The 20762-nt window shown below is 40.3% G+C and overlaps 1 protein-coding gene across 1 annotated transcript in view; it reads right to left on the bottom strand.

Annotated features, from left to right (window-relative positions):
• LOC146386086 (voltage-dependent T-type calcium channel subunit alpha-1I-like) overlaps positions 1-18210 on the bottom strand; it is a 262563-nt gene extending 244353 nt beyond the window's left edge. The window contains exon 1 of the mRNA XM_084932111.1: positions 17043-18210. The gene's annotated coding sequence lies outside the window, so the exon portion shown is untranslated. The remainder of the gene's footprint in view (positions 1-17042) is intronic.
• Between the last annotated feature and the right edge of the window lie 2552 nt (positions 18211-20762).

Here is a 20762-nt window from a genome sequence, read left to right as displayed (position 1 = left end):
AACCTTCCAATCAGTAGATGACCTGCTCTACCGCCTGAGCTACAGCCACCCCTAAGTAAATCAATGTCCAACCTTCAGAAAGCTCAAGACCAGTGTAATTACAAATTCCTTGAACAAAAGATATAAATAGTACTGTACTATAGCTAATTTTGTGTTTTCACCTCCAATAGAAACACTGTGAACATAGCAAATAGAGACATTAGTCAAAATTATTCAAAAAGCAACTGTAGCTCATTTGTTACCCAGAGCCCAGAGCGACTGGAGACACAGCAAAAAAGCAGGGTTGCATTTTCAAATTTCATATGTAAAAACATGCAAGGTGAATACATACCAATATATATTTTCTTCTATAAAGGGGCACAGTACAAGTATTAAGCAAAGAGCCTAAGTTCCAAAAAAGCAGCTGTAGTTTTAATTCTTTAAATAGTTAATTATATGAATTGAATAAGAAATGTGGCCACATATGACAGTTTTCACAGCTGATATCACATGTTTTTGGCTTGAAAGAACTCCTTTCTCTGTTCCATGTGATTCTGTGAAACAGAGCCATGGTCTTGCACTACACTGATCCATTTAACCAATGACAGGATGTAAGGTAGACGTTGACTGGCATCCATTATTGCAGATGCACAGAGAAACAGGCTAAATGGCCAATACAGAGAAGAGAGAAAGAGATAGACTAACTGTGTAATCTACAATGAAGTTGGTGGTGTTGACTCAGGGACACTGGGAGGCATCAAAACAGTGAACTCTATAAAACTGCTCTTTTTTTTTGGTCTGACTGAGATATTTATTAAAGAGAATAGCAGTACGGTTGATGTGTATTATTTAAGTGAAGACAGATAACACTAATAATACCCCTGGCAAGCATTAATGCAGTAGTAGCACAAGAAAGGCATTTGGCAACATTTAAATTTCACTTATTCTCAATAAAATGAATAAGTATGGGTCAGACAGGGATGTTCAGCACCACAAAGTGATCAGCAGAGACACGTGTCCTCACATATCCTGGAAAAAAAGATGACCCAGAGCACAGTGGTGCTAGTCAGCATGTTGCATTTCTGTTCCTAAGCTTAATCACCACATTGAAATCTTAGCTGGCAAGACAGTGATTCCCTTCTGAAATGTGTAAAATTTTGATGGACACCAGGATACCACGAGTCTGTGGGATGTAGTGTAAAATGTGACTAAAAAAACAATCTTAGGTTTAAGGTGTTCTACTCATGAAAGTACAAAGAAAAAGAAAACAAAAGACTCCACTAGGCTAGAATGATAACTAAGCATCAGCCTACGCAGTAGATGTTTGGCTCTGAGTCAGTCACAAGTCAGATTTCTGATCAACCAAAATAAGAGTCAGTTTCTACTGTCAAACATTTTCAAACAAAAATAGTCATTTTTGTTTTGTTCCATCTTCAAAGATTAAAAAATTAGCTTGTTAGTTTGTCTCTTAAAAAAAGAAATATGACTTTAGTAATATAGCTTGTCATCAGACAAAATTTGAAGATGACTGAAAGTTAATACAATTTAAAAATAACCACAAAGAAATCATTTTTGACATTAAGTATTTTATATTCATTATTTTACTGTTTTACATGGAAAAAAACAACAAAGAAATCCTCAAAGGTCTCGGTGCCTGTGGTTCTCGGAAGCTTTCTTTGTAAATACTATGTTACAGAGGACAGAGGCCATATCTGTATGCATAAAAAACAAAGATCCTGAACTGCAACAAGAAGAGACGTTTCCCTCCTGTTAGATGGAATTTTCCCAAATTAGAAAACAAGATACCAAGGTTGTGGATGGTGTGCAGGTGAAGTGATACAGCAGCTTTACAGATGGTTCAGAAGCAAAAATAACACGACAATGTGTGCCAGTGGAGGTGGGTGGATTCGGTTTAGTTGCACAGGCAGCCAGAATGAGAAAGAGAGAGAAATAACAGAAAGAAAAATGCATTTGGTGCACATGTTCCAAAAAAAATACAAAAAATATACACAACATGAAATCTAAACTGCTTGCATTTAAACTTAAACATATAAAGTCTCAGAAGGCCCGCCGTCTCTTTGGCCTCACGGCTCGTTGCTTCATCTTGTTGCTCATTCCTCTCTTCTGTCTTTCTCTCCTCAGGTCTGCTTTAATTATCAGCTGGTTGCTGCCAGCACCGAGTAACCACTCCTGACAATCAGGTGTGGAGTAACAGGGAGATGAACACATTTCACACACACACACACACACACTCACGCACACATACACACATGTCGTCACACTTAAACGAGATGCATGCAATCATGTGTCTCTGTAAACATAAACAATGGGAGATACCAGCAGAGAGTCTTATTATCAGCAGATATGCTAATCAGCGTCACTCTCACACACATACGCGCACTGTGGTCCTTCAGAATGATTCAGTGTGCTGGGAGCAGCAAACAATGATGGCCATATAGCAGGCAGGTGGGAAATGAGAGCGGGGGTGAGCGAGTATTAATTACAGATGCGACGGAAAAGCTTGAGAAGAGGAAGAATGAGTGGACAAGGAGAAAACATGAGGACGGGAGAAGGTGGATGTGGGAAAAAATGGAGCCGTGTGAAGATAGATCAGAGGAGATGGGTAAAGAAGAAGGATTGTGGCTGAACAGGTAGATGGTTAGATGTGTAGAGGAGCTCTCAAAAAAGTTAAAAGTAAATGATGACTGATTTCACTGGGTAAAAGGAGCATTATGCAATTTAGTGAGAATAAACAGAGGGAGAAATAGTTTCCAGTGAACAGTTTCCTGTTTGTTTGTTCTTCTACAGCCATCCACACACAACTCAGTGCTCAGTGAAATACAATGAAATATGAAATAACACACAAATAAACACATGGCAGGGATGATGGGCATACCACATATAATAAATGAATAAATAAAATAAATAATCTTATATATATGTCATATTCACAGGTGAAGGATGTATTTGCAAATCATATTACAGGAAAACAAGTTTAAGCCTCAAATCATGCCAGCAAGTATTTGACATTCACAGTTGTAGTATTTAGAGTTTGAATTTGTGTGTGATATGCACTTTGCAATTTTTGGAGATCCACGTTATGCTTTCAAACTTATTCATGTAGAAATGAACGGTGGTGTAGAATGAATGGAAATACAGGGCAATGACATACTTTAGGAAAAAGTCCTCAGGAACGCCTTCAGGAAAACCTCATAAACAAACTTACATCAGTGACAAAAATAAGTTGTATCAGCCTGAGCTGTTCTCAAAGGCATTTAACACCAAGCACAGCTTCTGCTTCACACAAAAACTCTTGTTGAAAGGCATAACTGCATGTGTGTGTGTAATAGGAAAGTATGTGCATTACACCTGAACTATACCTGAGGATAAGACTCATTTATTAGTCTATACAGGAAGCTGCCAATAATTTTCTGATCATGCCTGGGCATGGCCACGGCTGAAGGGTGGTTAAGGCTTTTCCCAGCCAGAGACCGCTTGATTAGATTTCCATAGAGGATTTTTCAAGGACATCCTGGACCCTTTGCCTTGTTACCTAAACTTTTCCTGAGCTGCTTTTTGTCTAATAGCCGTTCTGCTAGCAGATGTCGCTGCCATAGGGGGTGTGCTTAGTTTAGATGGTACGAATAAAAGCCATGTGAATTCCAACGCCCAAGGTTTGCCAGGACGATCAATGGTATACAACTCTGCTGTAGCTGATTAGCATATGCATGATATTTCTACATGCACTCAGTGCTTGGTATAATTAGAACAGGTCCACATTCCACCCTAATGCCACCCCATGTCTGTACTCCACACTGCAGTTTTGTTGCATTTGTGTTGCACCTCGTCGGTGTTGCATTTCGTTCTCATTGTGTTGCATCAGATGGAAGTGCCCAAGTTCAAATATAATCTGTCGCAAGTTTTATTATATTTTTTTCCCCACGTGCTACATTGAAATAATGAGGAGCAAAGTTCATAATGGTTGTTCTCTGGAGTAATGGTGCATACAAAAATGATTAAATGATTGGCAGTTTGAAGAGCTATTATGTTTCCATTCCAAAACAAAGAAAAAAAGAGAGCGATAGAAAAGATTTGCTATCTTTTTACTGCCATTCGGACAAATTGGAGGAGCGTTGGTGTGTATATGCAGGTATATCCACCTCTGGAAGGAGGGACGTGTTCCCTGCAGAATGTATATCTTGAAGAATAACGCTGCCTTCAATATTATATTTGCATTATGTTATTTATTGTATTCCTTTGAAGTCAAAAACAAATCCCACGTAGCTAGCTTAAAGCCACAGTTTACTCACTTATGAAGACCCGACTACACTGTGGAACATGCAGAATTTGAACTATAATCTTCCATACTTATATCTGACTAGCGCCTGTGGGTGTAATGTAGGTTGTCTCAGAGCAGGTTTTGTTTACAGATGGCACAAATACCTAACCTTTATGCATAGTGATGAAGCAGGAACAGATGCTTCTCCCCTCTGCTCCACTTCCACAAAAAAACAGCATTCAGTGGAGAAGACAAAGGAACAGAAAAAAGCCCCACAGAAGCAACACTGTATAAAAGTATCTTCTTTCCAAGCAGGCTGTCAAAATGGCAGATGGTAAAATGTATAATGTAGGAGAGGGAGAAGGTAGATGTGACACGGAAAACATGGATGTCGGTAGAAAATTACTCATGCATTCTATAATCTCTGGTAGTGATGAGTTGGTCTGTGGAAACCCTTGTGAGGCACACACAGGCACACGCTTCTGTTCAGTTTGGCTGATTAAGGTGCCGGTCAGATAACTAGTCGATTCTGTGTGCGTGTCTGTGCGTAATTACTACTCTGCCGTGGAACCATAAATGTCGGACTTTTTCTTTCTTTAATCACATTTGCATCGGTCTTCTTATCTCTTTCCTCCCACAAAAAATAGTATAAATACACACACAGTCTGTGTCCATGTGAGATCCAACCTGCAGAGGTACTCAGTTCCTGCTCTATTACCATCCAAAGTCTGAAGGCCCAATTACCATCTCGCAAGTTGTCCCTTGACTCAGACCTCAAAGAACATTTGAATATAGCAAATTCACCTTTTTTTAAAGCTTCAGTCATTGGAAGTGACCAAAAAAGAAACTACTACCACAGACACAGGCTTCTTGGAGGCACCGGTCCCCAACCCCCGGGCCACGGACTGGTACCGATCCGTGAGTCATTTGGATCAGGTGTGAAATTTATGGTTTTCAGCGTTTTCATTAACTTGGTTTCCCTGGGTCTTTTCCCGTGTTGTAGTTGTGTGTCATTTTTTTAAAAGAAATATTTACGTGTTACCATAGTGACCAGAGAGCATTAAGAGACAGAGAGGAGGATGTTACTCTCAATGTTGTTGGTGCATTTCAGGAGGATGCTGCTAATAAAGTTACACAATACAGTGAATTTACGTTTATTATTATATTTACAAAAAAACCACAGTTTTTGTCTTGGTCGTATCATTTCATACCTTAAAGGCCGGTCTGTGAAAATATTGTCTGACATTAAACCGGCTGCGCAAAAAAGGTTGGGGGCTGCTGTTTTAAGGTGTTGGTCCGAATCAGTTGATGAGTTTGTAAACCTTTCCCCGTGGTTTGGTTTGTTTTCACACAGAGAAAAATCCAAGTGAATCAAAATGCGTCACGACAAACAATGTGAGACCATCTGTTCAGTCCACTCATTGACCAGATGTGTGTGTGGGGTGGGAGCAACAAAAGTAAATACAGGTGCTGTGAAAAAAACCCAGAGAATTTATGTTCATTTCACAGCTAGCCTGTGCAGGCCTTTGCACATCACCTTCCTGCATTGAGAATAAAAAGCCCAAATTGCTACCAGACGTTCTTTTTAGCTTGAACGTAACGTACTGCCATTTGACACCAAAACCAAAATGCTATGGAGTTTTTTTTTAAAGAGGACAATCACCTTAACATAAAATGTATATTCCAGCATATCCAAAATGAATGTTACTTGCTCGGCTTTCCTTCCTGCTGGTCCCTTTAGACGTTGCCACAGTGGACCTTCTGCCTCCATCTCACCCCCTTGCATCACCCTCTGCCCTCTCTCACTACATCTATGAACCTCCTCTCTTTTTTTTTCTTCCTCTTGCCTAGCAGCTCAATCTTCCACATCCTTCTGCCAGTATATCCTACGGTGGCCCTGAGAGATCAAATGCACTGCAATTTAAGAAAACACCAGCAAACAGAAAATGGCGGCAAAAACACAAATCAGAAACAAAAAGAAAAAAATTGCAAAATGGGGAAAACAGTAATGTGACAAGTAACATGCTAACTGTAAACAGCTAATAGCATGCAGCTAATATGAATCATGTGATTATAAGACACATTACCTAATCTTTTTCTTCCTTTACAATACTAATAAATGCTCTGCTTCTTTTTCAAAGCTGGTCTGTGAGCTTATCATTTCCCCACTTTCATTTTGTCTTATTGTTGTTGCTGTTGTTGGTTGGTTTTGTTTTGCTTTTTTAGAGCATTTTTTCTATTAGGCGGTGTTTTCTGAAGTTGCAATCCGCTTGATCTCTCAGGGCCACCGTAATATCCACTATCTGCACAAACTATCTCAAATTTGCCTCTAACTTTGCCTCCAAAAAGCTAAACCTGTCCCTCTGATATAGTTCTTCCTTTCTGTCCAGTTCACTCCCAACAACAATAGCCACATAGCCAAAAGCGGCACAACATACTATAGTTTGTCTCACTACCATTTTGTAAGCGACTGTCTCTACCATCTTCCTTCTTGTCTTTCTTTGTCTTTCTTCTTCTTGACCAGTCTTGTTTATACTTGCAGATTTTTTAAATTGCCAAATATTTTCTCCTAATTAAACTGCAATAAACTGAATCTCTACCTTTGTTTTCTATTGCGTGGACTCCCATAGTTGTAAACGAGTTAACTCCATAGTAGTTTAGAACATGGATACAACAAACAAATGAAGTTTATGATGCATGTCAGACACTTTGTGGTTGCGATTGTAATTCCCACTATTTAAACGTCTTATTTGGTAGAAGAAAATTCTACAAATGCACAGAGGAACAGAGGCTGATTATATAATGAATAATGATGTAGCAGCCCTCTGATATTTAGATTATAATATTCTTACCTTACTTACATCATTAAGTTCACTGTAAGACATCGACAATATTTGTATCTGTATAGCAACACAAAGAAAATACACACTCAAATCAAACACAAACTATGTATGCTATCTTGTTTTGCGCTCTAATTTTATCCATCATCCAAGTACAATTGTCTGGTGTTTGGTTAGATTTATCACTGAGGAAGTATGGGATGCTGACTCAGCTGTGGACTAAGGCAAAGAAGCTTTGAAAGTTTAAAGACCAGAGTGAGTAAGTTACATAAAATCCCCCAAAGTCATTTATTATAATAAAGTCGAGAAAATCAGCACAGAAAAGAAACACACATACATGAGCTCTTAACAGCCTCTGTCTTAACCTGGTTTAAGCTGATTGAAGCTATGAAACTAGTGAGAAAATAATGTTGAGGGCACCTACCTAATAACCCCCTGCTTTGTTTGCTTCGTATTTTGACTGAAAATGGTCAATCACCTCCTGAGCAGTTTGGCAATCGAGGGAGTGCTTCCTTGGTGTCAGCTCCTCATAACAATTTGTGTCTACCAGGAGAACGGCCTCCATGAATGAGGGAGACAGAGGCTGAAAAATACATGTTATGGAAGGTGAGGCGCAAACCTTTAAGACAAACACTATTAAGTCTGGATAAGAGGTACAACACCATTAACACTTCATGAACGAGAGCACACACACTTACTCAAACTGCAACAGTGTTAACAAATGTACAGCAGAACTGAAACTGATGCAAAGAAAGCTGATCTTTTAATCACGTCTTCTACATTTATAACAAGTGCTGAAACCATTAGCTGCTCTAAATATCCAAATCACTTTGTAAACTGACAGAACATTAAAATATCATTTTTAACCACATGTTCTCTGATAAAAATCCTCAGGGTGACGTAGGAGCAGTTTTATTTGCAGAACAGTAAAGTAACTGAATGTGTCGGGAATCACTATTTTAAGTCTTTAAGACTTGACTTATGTGCCAAGACTGGCGGATTGATCTTTTAGTCATCATATGTTCCCTAATGGTGATGAAAAACAATAAAATAGAGTATACTAAGAAATGCTATTAACAGTACGAAAGTCCCTTGTCTGCTTGTCATTTGCTCGGTTCATCAGCTCTATTCCCTGAGTGCATCTCCTCCACTTGTTAGCCCCCCTGGCACTCAATTCTCCCTGCACCACTGGGCTGCAGCCTGTGGGTGTGTGCATGTGTGTGTGTGAGTATGCAGGCAGTCCCAGCCTTCTACGTAAGGATATTTAAAGCCTTTTGGGGATGGTTGGCTTGGTAGCAGAGACAACACCTGTGCATGAGTGAGTGTGTGTCATTGTGTAAGAATGTGTGTGTGTGTGTCAGCCTCATCTCCAGAGGGCAATAATGAGCTGCAGTCAGGGTCAGGGGCTCTGACTTATGAGGACGTATTGATCCAGCAAGCCTTGCAGTGATTGAGGGTTGTTTGTGTGGACAGTAACTTCCTATCACTGAGCTTGGAGTGCTGCATCGTGGACAAGGAGGAAATAGTCTCACAATCTGTCTTCCAAACATGATGTTGTAACACACTAGCCCCCTAACTGCAGCCACTGTAGCCATGAACAACCCGGCTGAGCCGTAAGGTTTGCAAAGCAAAGTGTTTAACAGCATTCCCCCAAAATTAGTAGTAGTTAGCAAATGTTGCTTTGGACTGGACTGGACAGTTGATTGCGGCAGATAGCTGCCTCTCCCTGAGCCTTGTTCTGCCAGAGATTTCCTCCCGTTAACAGGTAGTTTTTCCTTCCCACTGTCGCCAAGTGCTTGCTTGCACGGGGTCGTCTGACTGTTGGGTTTTCTCTGTATTATTGTAGCACCCTGAGGTGATACAATAAATTGAGCTCTTGGTAACTACGTAAAAAGGGTTATAATATTATTAATCCACCAATCAAACCCATACCCCCACCCTAGGGATAGCTAAGGAGGTAGCGCAGGTCACCTACTAATCTGAAAGTTGATGGTTTGATCTCTGGCTACCCCAGTCTGCATGCCAAGGGGCCTTGGGCAAGATACTTGAAGCATGAAATGCTTGTTTGACTGGATGAATGTGGCATGCTTCAAGCTTTTGTCTGCTAGAGTAGAAAAGCGCTATATGAGAATCAGTCCATTTACCCACCAACAGCTATTTGGGATTACTTTATTGGCTTACACTCACTTCACTCATAGTTTCATTGTCGTTCTTGGATTGGTTAGGTTTAGGAACTAGAGCTACTTAGCGTTAGGTTTTCTGCCCCATCCAAATGTACTAACACTACCTCACTTTTTCTCATGCCCCTTTTCACATTGCCATTAGAAAATGTTTAAAACAGTACTTAACAAGTGATTCATATGCTTGGTGTGGAGCAACTGACAAGGTACCTGGATGGTCATTATCTTCATGTATAATGTTTTGATTCAGTTATTCTTTAGTCAATTTCAATAACACATGTGCAACTTTAGCATCAAGTACAATGTTTACAACTCACTTTGCCCTTTAGCTAAAATACTGACGATCCTGAGAGCATTAGCTATATGCTCAGGTATCAAATGCAACATCACCCCTATTCCCCATGTTTGGAGGGTTCAAGCGCAAAGCTGAAAAAGACTGTGTTGAATATTAAATGATTCTCTAGGCTTCTGTTTGGCTTCAGTGTAAACCTTTGGGTGACAGCAATTAATATTTAATTGTGTTACTTTAAAATCCAACATATTAAATGAGTCATTGCAACGGATCAAAGTGATAGCTTCAAATAGCTTTTTTTTTTTTTTTTTTTTTGCATGATCAGTGGTATAAAATCAAAGGACAATGTGTACAGTGATTAACATTGCCAAAAATATTTACAGTTTACAATCTGCACATTCATTTTAGACTTTTTCAAATAATAAGTTGTTCATTTTCTGCAAATGGTAAAACATCTTGTTAGGACCCTTCACAGTGACTTCCACACAATATATCTATGCTTTCTGCACAATTTATTAATACCAGTGTATGCAGGTGGAGCTCTTGCCAATACAAAAGTAATCTTTTAGCAGTTTATGACAAGAACAAAGGCGGAGTGCAGTCAAAGAAGAAAGCAGGAAACATCAGTGGTGTGAGAACTGCTGAGCACAGTCTTACTTGTACTTGCTTTTAATCCTCCAGAGTTTAGAAATGCATTTTCTCATTATTGCATCATTGTCTTTTTTTTTAAAAAAAAATGTAAATAATTATTAGTAATCATAATAGTTAGCATGCCTTGTTTATATGTATATTATGGAAGAGGATGGCTGCTAGAAGACAGTCTTAAGAAATACTGATGCACAAGCAGGGGCTATGTAAGTACTTGCATGTAATAACATTTTGAAATGAATTCTAAATTTTGTTGCGAGCCAAGAAGGCAGAAAAAGAAAGTGGGTTTTATTTTCCACAGACCAAAAACATGAATTATCAAAAACAAGTGCTGCAAAGTAATTTAAACATATTTTTTTAGAGATATGAACTATAATGTAGACACATTTTTTGGGGAAGCCAGGTGTGTTTGTGCGCTTCCAGCTCAGGAGCTTGACAGTTAAAGCAACAGGTAGCATGTGACAGCCTTTAATAAGGTCTGACAATCAGTGTTCGATACACCTCGAGGCAAACAGGATCCAAACAAGCCAAACAGTTGGTGCTCAGATTGAAAATGTGTCTGTCACAAAAACTGCTAAATTATTTAATGCAGCAAAGAAGTAAACAGTATTTGGCAAAGGGGTGGGGATGATTGGGGGGGTCAAAGCTTGCTGGCAAGGAGAGACTGACGTTTCACAGAAAAGGTGCAGAGAAGGTGCTAAAATGTATAGGATTTGGTGTATTTACCAAACCCTATACAGGTGCTATAACGGTGATGTTACTCTTTCATCTCTTCCCTACCTTTAAAAAAAGCCAGAGGGTGTCTGCACCTGACAGTTAACTGTTACTGTGTGTTTTACTACAGTATGTGTTGTACCTTAATGGTGCAACTCCTGGAAGTCTTTAGGCCAGAAGAGTTCTGCAAGCTAATGTATAATTGAAGAAAGACTTTCACAGTCTAAGATAACGCCCTGCACACACACTGCAGCTTGAATTCAAAACAGCTGTTGTGACCACCACAATGAGGATCAGCACCTCACTTGACCTTCCAAGTGACCAGATGTAAACATCATTAAATGGTAATGTGGACTTCTTGAGCCTGGAGAGCCAAGGAGATATCCATCTCCTTCGGTCCCCCAATGTGCTAGGAGCATTCTCCTGTAAAAAAAAAAAGGAATCTGATATGTTCGGACACAGTTCAGGAAAGGCATGACAGCATTTCACAGAGGACTGACAGTGTTATGAAGAGAGGGCGGCTTCTCTCTTCTCTCAAGAATTTATTTAATGCATTTCCATCCTGTACACCACAGCAGGATAATGGCATGCTTATCCAATGTAGTGTATTACTTTGGTAAGAACAACTGCTGGACATTGATATCTGAATTCTATGTATATACATCCTGCATGGATGATATAGAAGATGAAATATTGTGCTGCCTTTTCACTTTGAATACAGCATTTTGTATTATATTTAAACATTTAAGTTGTCTGTATGATTTAAAACCAATCATTAAGGAAGAACAGTTAATTCTGAGCACCGTAAATGAATGTTTTTTTAATTAAAAGTGCATTTGCATTCAGTCTAGGTTATTGTAGGTATGTTGGGTTTTAAATATTTTCTCAAACGGTTATTTTTGCATTGCCCTTTTTTAAGACAGTAGCTACAAGGACAGACAGGTGATATGACCGAGAGATCAGGGGAGTGACATGCAATAAAGTGCTGGCCAGACCAAAATTGAACTGGGGGCGCTCTTGGTGGCATTTGTGCCCTCGTGGTATGTACCCTCATCACGAGGCTATAGAGTTATCCTGAGCCTACACATTTGTATTATAAAACATTAATAAAGAGAGTATTTTGCCCGTGTTCTTTTCTGCCCCCTGCCTTTTACAGCCAGTTGCTTTGTGACTAATGACATTAACAGTAAATCAGTTCTTCTTCTTCCACAATGTGTCTTCCATCCTATCTGCCGCCCCCCCCCCCCTCCCTGAGCCTTGTTCTGCTGCAGGTTTCTTCCTTTTAAAAGGAAGGTTTTCTTTCCCACTCTCACCAAAGGCTCAAAATAGGTCGTTTGATTCCTGGGGATTTCCTTCAATTACTGAAGGGTCTTTACAGTATAAATCACCTGAAGGCAACTGCTGTTGTGATATGGAAAAAATATATACAAATTGAATTCAATTAAATTGAATCTTCTTGTGCTTCTTTTTACATAAAAATGGACCAGCTCAAGAAGACGACGTTGTTCTACAAATGCCAAAAAGCCCCAAAACAAAGTAAACCGAGACACAGAACTAACCACTGCTATAACACAGCCCTTCAACACGAGCCCAAAGCAGCCCCCGTCTCCTTTACTCAGAGGCAATACCAAGCTCTGCACTGTGGGTCAAATACACAACTGGAGCTATTAACTAGGCCTAGCTAATGGTTCTGACATTCTCAACATCACCATCATTGCCAGTGAGTGTGTGACCAAACTGATTCACTGGATTCACTGATCGTATTGAGGATGTGAACGTCTGAATCTGTTTGATATGGTTCCCTCATGTGTTTCCACTCTATATTTAAAAAGTGATATTGAAACCCGCGAGTCTCTCTGTGCATTAAACATACTGTTAGTCCTCCATGACTAACAGTATGTGAGAGGTCGTGTTGTTCCTGCTGCAACCCAGTTGCTGTGTCTGAATGGCCATATTGGCCTTCCATCATATTTGTTTTACCCCTCTAAAGTGTTTAATCTGTTTCCCTTATAGTTAAACAGTGTTTGAGAAAAAAACAAACTAAAAGCTTAAAAAAGCACCTTTTGGTAATATGTAGCTAAGCAATATGCAAAACATCAACAATATATGACACCCACTGACTCACTTGTCTCATGGCAACAAAAAAGCCATTTTTAGTGAGTGGCACAATACTTAGTCAAAGTTATTGGAAATATCAGTGAGTAGTATTGTCCCCAAAAATGTGTTAAACTGTTCTGAGTGCTTTGCGTATCCCTCAGCAGCCATGCCATTCAGACATTAAAACCACATATGTCCCATGTGGAGCACTGAAATGAGGGTTTGTTCCTGTTTATAAACCAAGCCTCTTTATTCTTAAATACAGACGCTTGTGATTTCCAGAACATGTGTCTGAAATGGTATGGTAATTCATTTTTATTACACCGTAACAAATACTTGGAAAACAAGCACAGACATGACACACAAGAGTCAAAGTTATTGAAATTCAGATGCGATCTAGTTTCCATTGTTCACACGTGCAAAAAGGGAAAAGAAAAGCCTGAAAATTTCAGTTCACTGCAAGTGAAATTTAAAATTGGTCCTTCTACAATGCACTTTGGCAGGTTTGTATGCACAAAAGCACACACACTATGAAATAGAAAAAGAAAAATGGATTTGGATTGACCTTAGTTTACCAAACACATTCTTGTTAACCCCGGTGTCCCCAGTGCAGAGTCCTTTAAGGTATTCAGCCTTTAAACTGTAACACGGGTTTGGTTTCAGTGTCAACTTTTGGCCTCATTCCATTTCCTCTCTATTACATTTTGACCTCACATTAGAGGGCTGAAACTTCACTTGCCGCACGTTGGCATTGGTAAATGGTAAATGGCCTGCATTTGTATAGCGCTTTTCTAGTCCATAGGACCCCAAAGCGCTTTACACTACATTCAGTCATTCACCCATTCACACACTGGCGATAGCAAGCTACATTGTAGCCACAGCTAGCCCTGGGGCACACTGACAGAGGCGAGGCTGCCGGACACAGGCGCCACCGGGCCCTCTGACCACCACCAGTAGGCAAACATGGGGTTAGTATCTTGCCCAAGGATATTTGGCATGCAGCCAGGAGGCAGCCTGGGATCGAACCACCGACCTTCTGATTAGTGGCTGACCTGCTCTGCCACCTGAGCTACAGCCACCCCTGCCCCACCCCAGCCATTGGTACCTGCTGCTGTTAGTCATCATCCCCTCAGAACAAACAGTAAATGTGATTTTAAATTGAGTATGCTGTAGACGGCTGAACAATTTCCACAAAAACATGTAGACACTGATTGGGCCACACCGCTCTCTGCAATCACTGGCCTGGTTTTTCTCATTCGCAGAAGAAGAAAGGGGGATATATGATCTGTATTTTGCTCAGGTTGAAAACCAGCCGCTACTTTGTGCACTCAAGGAGAGGTGAATTATATTGGCAGAGGAGCATTGGACAAACATGAAACAGTACTCGGACCAACTTGTATGTTTTATGACGTTAAAAAAGCCAAAGAAGTAACGCTATTTTCTGACATGAGGGGTGTGGGGTTTACCTCAATGCAAAACCAGTGTAGTAGTACAATAAGTAAGGGTAAGCTATGCGTGGAAAAAGTATCTGATCATCGGCATACAACAATTCTGGTGCAGGTCCTCCTTGTTCTGCTGAGTTTGGGATTTATGTTTGTTTTGTTCTTGTTTTTTATTCTTTCTTGTTGTTTGTTTCTGGTGATGTTTAGCTTTTGTTTTCTGTTTTGTTTTTAATATTATAATTCAATTAAAATCACAACAAAAGTCGCCTCAAGTCATAATGACCCCAGTGTTTTCCAGCCTGCGTTAGCTCTACCTTGTACCTTGTAATATCTGCTTCTACCCTCACGGTTGCATCAAATAAACCTTGTCTTGCGTCTAGCTTTTGTCATTTTTGGTTGGACCCTGTCAGCTTGCTGCAGCTTTTCTATGGGGAGTTTGCATGTTGTCTCTGGTCCTGAATGTTTTTTCTTTGGGTACTCCAACTTCCTTCCACAGCCCAAAGACAAGCGTGTGCATTTAATTGTTGATTGTAAATTGGCAGTAGATGTGAGTAGTGGTCTGTGTCTATTTGGTAGCCCTGCGCTAGACTGGCTGCCTGTCTGAGGTTGCCTTTTGTTCTATGGCCGCTGGGATTTCTGTGAATTGGACGAGTGGTATGGATGGACGGATGGCATCTGAACTTTATCATTTTTTCAGGTCTTGCATTAGTTTTACTTCCGTCCTTTACTCTGATTCTCTTCACCTGTGTGTAACTTCTATTTTCCTTTTGTCCTTTGTTCATTCCCAGGCTTCTTGTGTTTTTTTGTTTATTTCTCAGAGTTTTGTGTTACTTCACCATTAGGACGGCACTTCTGTATGCTTCATTATCTGCATTTGGGTCCACATTCCAAACTCCACACAAAACATTCAACATCTTTTAGAAATAAAGGAGCCTAACAGTGTCTGTGCCAACAAAGCAAATGTGAGGACACTGGTTTTATTCTGTCCACTAGCCAAGAAGGTTAAGATAAATAGGTAATGCCCACTGAATCGTGACTATCATTTAATTAGAGCTGATGACTGATACAGCCTATCCTCAAAATGCCCAATGAACAGACTGATATACTGTACCAAGAAACTGCCCATATATGAATAAATGAAATATCATATTTTTGAGTTCTTGTCCAAACCAGTAGGTGTTTTAATTTGCGTCAGCGGTCCTTTAGCTCAAACATGATTCAACAAATTCACAACTGGTCGATACACAGGATACAGTGCAGTTACTGCCAAGCAGCTCAGCTGAGACAGTTGGAAATCTGAACGCTTGTGCTCGGAGGCCATCACAGAAATGGTAAGATGAAAGCATTAATGCTTCTCCCACCAGTCACACATTTCTCTGGAGCATTGCACTAAAAAGCTTTGTTGTCACAAGCCTAATCCTCTCCCTTACAGGCCGCAAAACCACGGCCAACCATGTCAAAGGGAAGGAAGATCGCGACTTTAGGCAAATAAGTAAATAAATAATTGAAAAAAATGAAAAAAATAAAAAGTATAAATGAAAAGTCCCCCCATGGGAGACAGGAAGTCACGTCAGTTGGATCCATTTCCCTTCTTCTCATTCTTGGTGATGAAATGAAATACCATCCTTTGGTTTTAATTCTCACCCTCCTCAAGCATATTTACTTTTTCTTTCTTTTTTCTTTTTCTTCTATTTTTTGAAAAAAAAAAAAAAGCCTGCAGTGAATCTTCTTCATGATATCATGTCTGACATGCAGCAGCAAACCTCATCTAGTTAAAAAGGCAACAGGATCATTGAAAGCAGTTGAAAGAGTGCCCCCTGTTGCCTGTTTGACAATCCTTCTCCATAAAAGTCAATTAAGGAAAAGGATCATTGTGCTTGCAAACACTTTTGACACTGTAACGCTGATGCAGATGAAGCACTCTCTTCGGTTTTCTTTCTTTTAATTCGACTTTCTTTACAGAAGTTCACGTGCTCAGAGAGCCAGAGAGAGAGAGACAGAGAGAGAGAGACAGGGGGGGCGGTGGGGCTCACCCGGACCTGTTGACCCGGAGCCATGTGCAGAAAATAGAAATTCATTATCTATTATCCACTGCGCTTTAGACAGACCATCGTCATGGTGGAGCGTCTTTAATTTATTCCGATAAGCAGTCACATGACATGGACCATATATTTTAAACACCGTGCGCACCGCATAGTTAATAACCTCGTTAAATCATTAACTGCTATCACAGTGAACGTAATCGTAATAATCTGTGCTGTTTCTGTGTGTTTGGACACAAGCTGTTATGATTTTTCGATGATTATCATGTTTACTTTAAAGTTCTTTCTCCCCCTTTTTTCATTTCTCAACAAACAAATCTGAAGCTAAAAGCCTCACATTGCATGAAATCAGTGATAGATTAAGGTATCTGTGCAAAGACGCAATCCTTTCCTCTTCACGTTGAGATCAGTTTTCTTTTATCTGCCACATCTGATCGCATTCCGGTCATTTTTTTGTCGTGATAATTCTTCTGATAACACAGAATAAAAGCAACAGTTAATAGGGAGAACACATGTGGCTTTCTCTTACCTTTTCAGACATCAAAGAGCGTGTCTACAGTTGTTCAGGAGAAGAAAAAGCCCAGTAATCCGTAAATCAAAGCTCTACTTTCCAAATTCTTTCCCCCCTCCTCTTTGCTCCCTGTAACTCCGAGCGATTGCCCTCAAACCCAAATCAAATATCCGTCCAGGAGCATTCCTGTGTTCAAAGCACTCCAGCTGAATGTCTTCTTCTCCGGTTTGTGTTTTCTGGTTGCCACCGAAAAACAAGAAAAAATGTATACGATAGTTTAATCACAGCAAGAGGGAGAGGAAATTTACTGATGAAATGGACACCTGCGCGCATCAAAACCGGATTCGACGGTGCGCCTCAGGAAACCCACTCGTCTTTCATCTCTTCCCTCTTGCCCAGTCTTATTTTTCCTCCGCTCCTGTGATCACCGAAACGGAGAGATCAACACTGATGAAGGGCCCCCAGATCGTGTCCAAGTTGAGCAGGAGAGCAGTAACGCTTCCATCAGTGCAGACTAACGCGCTGCGCCCTGAAAACTGGAGAGGTTAAAGGCTGTGATCAGTGCCGCCGCACCGGGAAATATCCGAAACCTTTAACAGGAGTAAAGACGGACTACAAGACATGACGGAGCAGCCCCTGATAAACCCCCGTGTGTGCTCACACCATTTCCATTTCCAATTCCCGCACGACCCCGCCACGAGCCTCTTCACAATGATGTCCTCTGATGAATTCCAGGCAAAGCAGCGAACCCCCCCCGACGACTCTTGGGTTTAATCTGCCGTCTCCCTGCGGGACTCGTCTCTCCAAACTCGGGGAATTCCTCAACTGAGGCGCAGAAAAAAAAAACTACAAAAAAACCAAACCAAAACAAAAAACTGGGAGCCAGTTTAACCTTGTCGCACAAGAGAGCGCAGCAGAGACTCGAACCTGCCTGTTGCGACTGTTCGGTGGGTCCCCCGTGCAGATTTTTAAAGCCGTGGGGGTTTCACAGTTTGCTCAGGCCATGTCTGAGCGTACGCACATACAACATCGGCGGGCTCGTGGTTGAATTTATCTCAAGCAAAAGAAATGAAGACCCTTCAATGAGACTGACAGCTTCTAAAGCCGGGCACCGCTTTCCTGTGATTCATGTGTGATCGGGAGGAAAGCAGAGCCTTGTTTTTTCTCCACATGTTAACGAACAGATGTTCCATCTCAGAGTCTCTTGCTTTAATACATAAAGTTGAAAAAAATATATATATATAGTTGTAATGTGGTTTTGCTTGTGTTTGTCCGCGCCAGTGTTTTCGCTGAAAGATACAGGTGGAAACCACAAAGAAGGAAAAAAAAACTGGGGGCCTTTGAGGTGTCGCAAATGAATATTTTAAAGGGGGGCGTGTGTGCGCGTGCGTGGCAGAGACAGCGAGACACAGCGAGAGAGAGAGAGAGAGAGATGTGGGAATCAAGCTGCGTGTTTTTGCGCGCAACAGCGAGAAGGTGAGTGACAAAGAAGGGTGGAAGTGAGCGCAGAGTCGCAGATCGGAAGATCAGCACCAAAGACAGCGACGGGTTAAAACGATGTTGTGCCAAAAAGTGATTCCCGATGTTTTTATATATTTTTTAATGTCTATTATTTTTGCTTATACTAGTAAAAAAGAATTTACTAATTTATGAATGGGTTATGTATAAAATAAAGAAATGGCATATTCTGCAGGTATCTTTGTGACTCCGTGTTACTGCATTATAACCAATCGGGGTTTTTTTGGTACTTAAAATGTCTTTATTGAACTGTGATGTATTTTTTTCAATCTCTGCTGTCATCTTGCCTCAGTCTCTCTTGAAAAACACATTTTTAACGTAAGTGATACTTTTTGAATGGCTAAATAAACTAAATATAACTGTCACTTTGCCAAAAACCAATAACAGCTTCTACCTTGTCACGGGGATGCTCTTTCTGGCTCAAAATAACCTGATATCCTACATGAGAGGTTTATTTGACCCATTTTTGACAGATTATAGGTCAACAGCTAATTTATAACAGGTCTAATCCCAGCAATTACTTTTTTGGCACCAGCACTCTGGCTTTACTGATTCACTCCCCTTTGATTCTCTAAAAGTGTAAGAAGACCATCTTGCCTGTCCGATTGTTTACTGATGTTAATCAGTAAACAACAAGCAATAAAACACACTACAAAGGGCTAATTTCTTTGAGGAAATTGGAAGCTGGTGGTAAAGGTCACAGTTAGGAGAGAAAAGATCAAACCATCTGTCACTCTTTGTGTCATTTCTAATGAGCAGATCACTTGATTTTTCACATCTGAGATGATTTCTGTAGAAATCCTTTCAAACTGCTCCATTACTGTCTAAGTCAGATAGATACTGACCATCAGCAGACAGACGTAGACAATTGAGAGTAAAAAGCTCCGGGATTACTTTATGCTATCAAAAATGTTGCATTGAAAATTGATTTGTGAGCAGTGTATGATGTGAAGATTTATGATTGTCCTGAGATGCTTTTGATGTCAAAAGATGCCTTTTACATAATAAATGCACATCTCCTTTATTTTAATGCTAAGTATAACTAAAAGCAATGCCAAGAACTCTTACACTTTGTTTGTAATTCATTTCTTGCAGGTTGTTTTTAAAAGCTGCAGTGAGAGTACCAACTGGGATTAGAAAGAGAGAGCATATTTCTCCCGCACTGTCTTCTCTTTGTTGCTAAACCCATATCCAAATTTAAAATCCTGATCCTCACATGCAAGGTTTTGAATAATCAGGCCCCATCTTAATGACCTCATAGTATCATATCACCCCAACAGAGCTCTTCATTCTCAGACAATGGTCTTACTTGTGAATCCTAAAGTATTTAAAAGTAGATGGGAGGCAGAGCCTTCAGCTTTCAGGGGCCTCTTCTGTAGAACAAGCTCGTTGTTTGGATTCAGAACACAGAAACCTGCTCTGCTTTTAAGATTAGGCTTGAAAATACACTTTTTGGTTAAGTTTATAGTTAGGGCTGGATCAGGTGACCCAGAACCCTCCCATCATTAGTTATTAATAATCTCTGACTCTCTTCCATAGTGTGTCTTTTGTCCTGTCTTCCTCCTCTCACCCCCAACCTGTCAGCAGATAGATGCTCCCCCCTGAGCCTGGCTCTGCTGGAGCTTTCTTCCTGCTAAAAGGGAGTTTTTCCATCCCACTGTTGCCTCGCTCTTTTCTTTTTATCATTTCAGGACATTTGCTTTGCAGTATAGTATCTTGAGGTGACTGTTGTTGTGATTTTGCACCTGATACAATGAATTGAATAAAATGAATGAACTGAAGTGAAGTAAAGTGAATTGAAATGAACTGAATTTTCCACTGATACTGGTGTGGTGATCGAGGCTACATTTGGACAGAATAAGAACTGGACTTCTTTCAAATCAAAAGTTTGGGTAATCATAACAAGCAAATACTGATGGCACAAACAATCTGTAGGCTGCATCATGAATCATCAGTGATTGTCTTACAGTAGCTCCTCCACTATTGACATCAGTGGTTCAGACTTGAGGCCCAGAAATGTTTCAGTGACGCTGCATAAAAGGGTAACAGCAGAAACGATGCTCCTGCTGTTATCTTCTTCTGATGTTTCGTTATGGTTTCTGACTGTTTGTGAGACTTTTCCTTGTTGACTCTGCCTCGTGATCATGTGAGTTAAATACGAGCTTGCATCACTACAGGTTGTTTCGAGGCAGTGGGAATGGTGCACGCAACAATATTGTC

This window comes from Perissodus microlepis, chromosome 6 (assembly GCF_051167445.1).
Source record: "Perissodus microlepis isolate ML-2025 ecotype Zambia chromosome 6, ASM5116744v1, whole genome shotgun sequence".
Taxonomy (NCBI): domain Eukaryota; kingdom Metazoa; phylum Chordata; class Actinopteri; order Cichliformes; family Cichlidae; genus Perissodus; species Perissodus microlepis.
Note: the sequence above shows the minus strand (reverse complement) of the source record. Positions and strands in the feature narration are given on the sequence as shown.